The sequence below is a fragment of the Penaeus chinensis genome, chromosome 2 (assembly GCF_019202785.1).
Source record: "Penaeus chinensis breed Huanghai No. 1 chromosome 2, ASM1920278v2, whole genome shotgun sequence".
Taxonomy (NCBI): Eukaryota; Metazoa; Arthropoda; class Malacostraca; order Decapoda; family Penaeidae; genus Penaeus; species Penaeus chinensis.
The window spans coordinates 12,743,448-12,750,947 of record NC_061820.1 but is presented as its reverse complement, the minus strand read 5'-3'; positions in this window follow the sequence as shown (position 1 = coordinate 12,750,947).

Sequence of the window (7,500 nt, the reverse complement as noted above, 5' to 3'; positions counted from 1 at the left end):
TTATTATTATTATCATTATTATCATCATCATCATCACCAACACCATCATCATCATTATTATTTTTACTATTACTAGGATACAATATATATCAATAAAAATGTAAGAAAATAGATTAATATAGAGATAGGAACCAAACCCCTCTACGAATGCAATAAAAAGATTCTTATTATGCAACCAAATACGCCTAATAATGCAACGTAAAAAAAAAAAAAAAATAAATAAATAAATAAATAAATAAATAAATAAATAAATAAACAAATAAATAAATAATAAGGACAAAATTTAACAAACACACACAAAAATACAAAAAAAATTACAGAATTATATTAATAATCATAACAAACACGTGGTTCTGAACCGTGTGGGCATGACGTGGTATTTATTTTGATAACTAGACATTAATGGTCTCGTTATCGCCCTATGCATCACGCTATCAGCTGTTTAATTACACTGGGCTGTTTAACATTCTGATCAGTTCAAAGATTTGTGATATAAGCAGGTGTTGAAGTTGTTGTGATGGGTTAACTAGCGATCGGCATCAAGGGACCAATATTTTGAGTTTCTGAAATGTATTGAAGACTTGAAAATGAGGGTAATAGAATTTGGTTTGATTTTAGTAATGGTATATAGTTGATTGGAAAAAAAAGTGAATGTGTAGGTTTTTTTGTATTTAAAGTTAACTGGGAAAAAGATCAACTTTGGTGCCTATGGTTTGTGATCATAGAATTAGACTGTAAAGGTTAGTTTAGTCCTTTATTTATCACCTTGGTTAATTGCAGTGGGTGTGGGCAGACTTTGATATATTTGATATATGGTAATAACCTTGCATTACTAAGGTAATTATCACCATGGCTAATTGCAGTAGGCGTGGCCAGACTTTTTAATATATATATATATGATGAGAAACATTATGCAGTTTAGTTAAATTGTGAACAATGGTGTGCAGCGACCTTAGAGTTGTGATTTCCTTTTTTCTCGATGCCTTTCCGTTTTCTATATATATATTTTTTTTCACGTACTTTCACACGGTCCAACCTTTTTTTTTACACTATTTACAAAATTTCTTCGATACTGCTTATTTCTCCTTTCACACAACAACCGAAAGAACCAATCACGCAGTCAGAGCCAAGCACACGGGCACAGTGACACCCGCAATGTTGTTTTTACCTCCGCGCCCGTCATCGTCCGTCAGCTGACTGCTCTCCCCCGCTAGCCTAAATATTATCACAACCTGAACGACATCAGACATAAACCGAATGTTGAGATCAGCTGATTGTCCTCCGCGGCCGAGGTGTTAGGTTTGCAAAGATGAGCGATCGGCTCCTTGTCAACGGGACCACTAATTGCCTCTTTGTTTACGAACTATCCGGAGGTTGTCAGGCCTGTGGAAGGGGGAGAGGAGGGGGCGGGGGTATGGGTGCCACGCCCTCTCAGACAACAGGGAGGGCTGGGCACGCTCGCCACGCCTTCATTCCTGGCGTTGCGGTTGGGAAGTATCGAGTCCCTTCCATTTCTACGACATCTATGCCTCTTTTTTGTTATTTATTATCTCTCTCTCTCTCTCTCTCTCTCTCTCTTGGTCTTCAGTCTGCATGAGGATCAGATCACCCAACAACCTCACACCTTGTACACACTCAAACATACACAAACACACACTCTAATGTAACTCTAGCTTGATAAAACACACACACACACACACACACACACACACACACTCACACTAGACAACCCTGTCACGAGTCAGGCAGAAGCATCCATCCAAGCTATCATAAGCCTCTTCTTGCATATGATTTACAAAAGTCGAGTTTGTCTGTCAGAATTAGTTTCGAATGCAACTAAAGAAATATAGACCCGTGAGAATTAAGCTTGATGAAAATTTATTACCTTCCCCTCCCCCCCCCCCCCACCACCCCCTCCTTTGCCACCTCTTGACTTGAAGCAATTTCTTTTATCTTTATTCTCTTCATTTTTTTGTCTTTCCCCTCTCTCTCTCTCTCTCTCTCTCTCTCTCTCTCTCTCTCTCTCTCTCTCTCTCTCTCTCTCTCTCTCTCTCTCATGTCATATTTTCTCTTTTTTATTATTATATTTATCTCCTTCATAGCTGATGACAAAATATCCCTAACCAACTGCCAGACGTCTGTCCTCGCCTTTGCTAAAGATTTGTGTGTTTGTGATTAAATGTGTTTATGTGTGTGTGCGCATGGGTGTGTGATCATGGATGTGTGTGTTTATACAAAATGTGTATGTTTATGTGTATATGTGCGTGAACGTGTACGGTTACACATACACGTTTCGTATCGCAAGATACCCGCTGCACTAGCAACAAAGACTCAAATTCTCACCGCATATCCCACTCCCCTCGACCATAAGTGCACCGTGACGACACCGCGACTCATGACTTCTGATAGACACAAGCAAGGCCGCCAGAGGGAAGGAGAAGGGAGGGAGGGAGGGAGGAGGGGAGGGGAGGGGCAGTCCGAGGGGAAAGGAGAAGGAAGGGGCGAGGGAGGCAGAGAAGAGGGAGGGAGGGGGGAGGGGATAGAGGGGCCGCTTAAGGGAAGGAGAAGGGAGGGGAGAGACAGGTAGAAGGATGAGTGACGGCGGTGAAGCAAAGAGGAAAGAAGAGGGAGGAGGAGGGGACCAAGAGAGGGGAAGGAGGAGGGGGGGGGGGATGCTTAAAAGGAAGCTGAGGCGGCAAGGAAATGGGATGAACAGTACATTAGACACACCAGACAAGGATGTTAAGAAATGAGAGATATTAACAAAACAGAAACAACATTATAATTTAATAACAAAGAACACGATAAGCAGCGTTCTTAAAACATCTGCAAAGTCATATACATTATCGACACAATACATTCAACATCAATTTAATTGTTAATATCATCATTATTAGTAGTGTAATTTTTATTACCATTATTATTATCCCTATTAACATTATTATCAATATTTTCGTTATCATTATGAATATTCTATTAGTAGCATTACCATTGTTACCATCATTATTGTTATTACTGTTATGTATATCATTATCATCATCATTATCATTATTATCAACAACATTATTATTATTATTATTATTTTTATTATTATTTTTATTATTATTATTATTTTCACTAACATTATTATTATTATTATTGTTGTTATTATTATTATTATTATTATTATCATTATCACTATTATTGTCATTATATTATTATTTTTATTATTATTATTATTATTATTATTATTATTATCATTATAATTATTATTATTATTATTATCATTATCATTATAATAATGATAATTATTATTATTATTATTATCACCATTGTTATTATTATCATCATCATCATTGTTATCATTATCATTATTATCATTGTTATCGTTATTATCATTATTAGTACTATTATCATTATCATTATCCTCATCTTTATTATCATTATCGTTATCATTATTATCATTATCATTATCATTATCGTTATAATCATTATTATGATTATTGTTGCCAATATAAACATTGCTACTATGATCACGATTATCATTACAATCATCATCAATAATAACGGCACTATTGATGCGGGTATTTGTGTATTTGTATTTATATTTTTTATTAGTACTATATTCTTATCCGTTTTACATGCACATATATTTCCATAACATTAGATTTTCAATTTTATTATTCAACGGGTTTACTATGAATGCTAATATTTAAATGTGACACGCTGTACCGTTCTATTTCATTGACTTATTTATTTATTCATTATTTATGTATTTATCTATCGTTATTATTGATCTTTAATTGAATGCAGACATTCCTCGCGACTCTTAAAATGTCCTTATGTAGTATTTACTGTGATTGCAACAAACCCTTGCTTGGCTGCAGGGAATTTATGGAATACACGCGACACCAAAGCGAAATGTTGATTAATAACTTGCAAGAAGTCGATAAATAGATTACAAAGTCGAGTGATGTCAAATACTTGCTTGACATGACATTGTGACTAACGTGACTTTATTATTGATATTCATTCCTGTGAACTATCGTAGCAGAGGAATATTTCCATGCCACACAACAGCGATAATCACAAGAACACGAAGCAATGAAGCAGTGAGACAATAAAGCAATGAAGCAACGAACTCCTCTGTTCTCCTGATAAATTAAAGGGCGTCTCGTAGCGAAAGAATTATTGCTTTATTATTGTGAGGAAATGACTCTTTATCATCATAAGAATGGAAATAAAAACGTTTCATCTATTGATGTCATTATTACAAAAAGATGTATTACACAGTCATATCAAACACAAATGAATTATTGTCTTTCTTTTTTTTTTAGTAGCATCTTCTAGACATTTAGATTGAGAGACATGAGCGGCACGAATAAAAAAATTAAGACACGTGAGAATAAAGGAGATAGGAAAAGGACGGGAGAGAGAAGAGGAGGGACGTGATTTAGAGAGAGAGAGAGAGAGAGAGAGAGAGAGAGAGAGAGAGAGATAGAGAGAGAGAGAGAGAGAGAGAGAGAGAGAGAGAGAGAGAGAGAGAGAGAGAGAGAGAGAGAGAGAGAGAGAGAGAGATAGAGAGAGAGAGAGAGAGAGAGAGAGAGAGAGAGAGAGAGAGAGAGAGAGAGAGAGAGAGAGAGAGAGAGAGTTATAAATACATATATCTAAATGAATAAATAAATCACAATGTATACACACACACACACACACATATATATGTATACCGTATATACATATATATATATAATATATATATATATATATATATATATATATATATATATATATATATAACCACACCCACAACTTCTATTTGCACGAAACAATGAGAAAACATACGCAATTCTCCTTCTGTGCAAGCAAGCGTTCTACCTAATTCATTTGCAACATCCAAAAATATTCTCAGAATATAATTGAAACGATCATGCTTTTTCAGCCTCCAACTCTCTAAGACAGGAGAATAGATCATGCATATTATCACAAGCAATAAATTAGATTGGACGACTGCTAAGCTTTATAAATACGAAAAGAAGCGAAAAGGACGCGTTGTGTATATATTTTAATGATGATTCTTGCCAGACAAGTAAGAACATTCCATATTTGTCTTCGTGATGTTGCAGTCGGTCGTGTAAATCTTTGTCGATAAGCAATATCTCTCAGGAAATGGGTGTTTTTAAAAGAACTGCGAAGATAAAAATGTCTCGTATATATATCGATAAATAAAAGAGCAGATAGAATCATATACACAAACATAAGCAAAGCGGGAAGAACGAGGGGGGGGGGGGGACACCCACACATACAGAGAGAGAGAGAGAGAGAGAGAGAGAGAGAGAGAGAGAGAGAGAGAGAGAGAGAGAGAGAGAGAGAGAGAGAGAGAGAGAGAGAGAGAGAGAGTAAGAAAGAAAGAAAGAGAGACAGAGAAAAGGAGTGAGAGAGAGGGACAAAGACATATAAGAGAGAAAAATATATAAAGACAAACAAACAGAGACAAACAAACAGACGGACAGACAAACAGAGTCAGAGAAACACCACACGGACAGCGAAAGAAAGTGGTACAGTCACTTATAAGGCGTGCAGTCGTAAAGTAACTAACAAAACCGCTTTCAAATCATAGGTTCAAGCGAAGCCCACATTAAGAGATATTAACAAGTTGCCACCACCGTCCGGCTGTTCACATTTTCCTCTAAAGTATCAGAAATGTAATCACTTCTGCAGGAGACATTTTCAGCTCTCTTATCATCACGCTCGCTAGGTTCTCGCCGCTTGCACATTCCTTGATTCAAAACGCCTTTCCTTCGCTTGTTCAATAGCTGAAAATGTTTGTTTAAAAGGGCAAAACATTACCCCCACAAAAAAATATATATCAGATAATCTCACTTAACGCCGGAGATATAATTATGCTAAATTGGAAATGCAGAGTGACGTAACAATATCATTATCACCTGTTGTTTGAGTTTGCATTCAGGATCCCTCGAGAGTTAATAATGGCAACTGAATCGAAATACGCATTGCACTTTCTTTTGATTTTTTTCACTTTATCTTTCTCGTTTACAATTTTCTTTTCTCTCTTTGTTTGGTCTGTTTGTTTGTTTTTCTCTGTCTCCCCCCCCCCTCTCTCTCTCTCTCTCTCTTTCTCTCTCTCTCTCTCTCTCTCTCTCTCTCTCTCTCTCTCTCTCTCTGTCTCTCTCTCTTTCTCTCTCCATCTTCCTCTCTTTCTCAGTTTATCTATCTATCTATTTACCTGTGAATGTATCTTTCTATCAATCTATCTCTCTATGTTTCTCTCTCTCTCCCTCTCTCTCTCTCTCTCTCTCTCTCTCTCTCTCTCTCTCTCTCTCTCTCTCTCTCTCTCTCTCTCTCTCCCTCGCTCCTCCTCCTTGCCCCATTCTCCCTCCCTCTCCCTCCCTCACCTCCCACTCTAGCAGGGCGGCGCGTGAATCCACTGTTTTGAAAACAATATTGTAAATCCCGGCATCGCGCCCCAGAAGCGTAAGGCCCCGTCTCTGCCGCGCAAATATTTCGGCGCAGGGAACACCGGCAGATTACGTCTGTATGTTTACAAATATTTGACTTGATCAGCGGCTCTCGACCAAAGTAGGAATTCCAATAATGTTTATTTTCCGTCCACACTGTTAAGAAAACGAACCTTAATGGAACCCGGACCTAAAGCTTGAAAAAATGCCGTCCGCGTCACATATTTCCGAAACAATTGCCGGGTTCGGGGTTATATCGTGTCAAGACAAGAGGTAGTTAAGGTGAAATATCATAAGTAAATGCATTAGTAAATAGCACTTGAAGCACTGCGGTTGTTAATATCGTCAAGATATCATAGATTCCGTAGCCAGCCGGTTGTCAGCGATCTTTTCGCGAGATTGTGTGTCCGCGAGACAAAGAAATTCTTCTCTGTTTACAAACACTGCAGCAATTGCATTATCTGTCCAGTGGAATGATTTTATGGCTTTTCATACTGATTTAAGGGAGCACTAAAACGACTGTGGCATAGTTAGCTGCTTCATAGAAATAGATCCTGACGTTTCTTTTTCTCCAGGGGGGGGGGGGGGGGTGTACATGTACAGGTGCACGCGTCATTTTCTTGTCATTCTTATGGACGTGTTATCGATACTTCCTTGTTCATGAAGATAAGTAAAAAGAAAAAGAAAGAAAAACAAAATGAAGGCAAAAGTAAAATGCAAGAGAATTATTAAGAATGAAATAAAGAATTCGATATAGAAGAAAATTGCGAGAGAACTGAAAAAAACACACAAGCGGCAGGTTTTAGTTTAGACCAATGAAAAGAGCAGAGATTAAGAAAATAGGCAAGTGAAATGACGAGAAATTGATCGCATTCAAAAGATTCTGCCGCTGCTTTCGAAGAACATGTTCATTTTTTTTTTTAAACATTTTGAAACATTTTAGGAACCTTAGAAATGTTATACACTGACATACACACACGCATATGTGTTAGTGCATGTGTATGTGTATGCGTGTGTGTGTGTTTGTCTGTGCGTGTGTATGTGT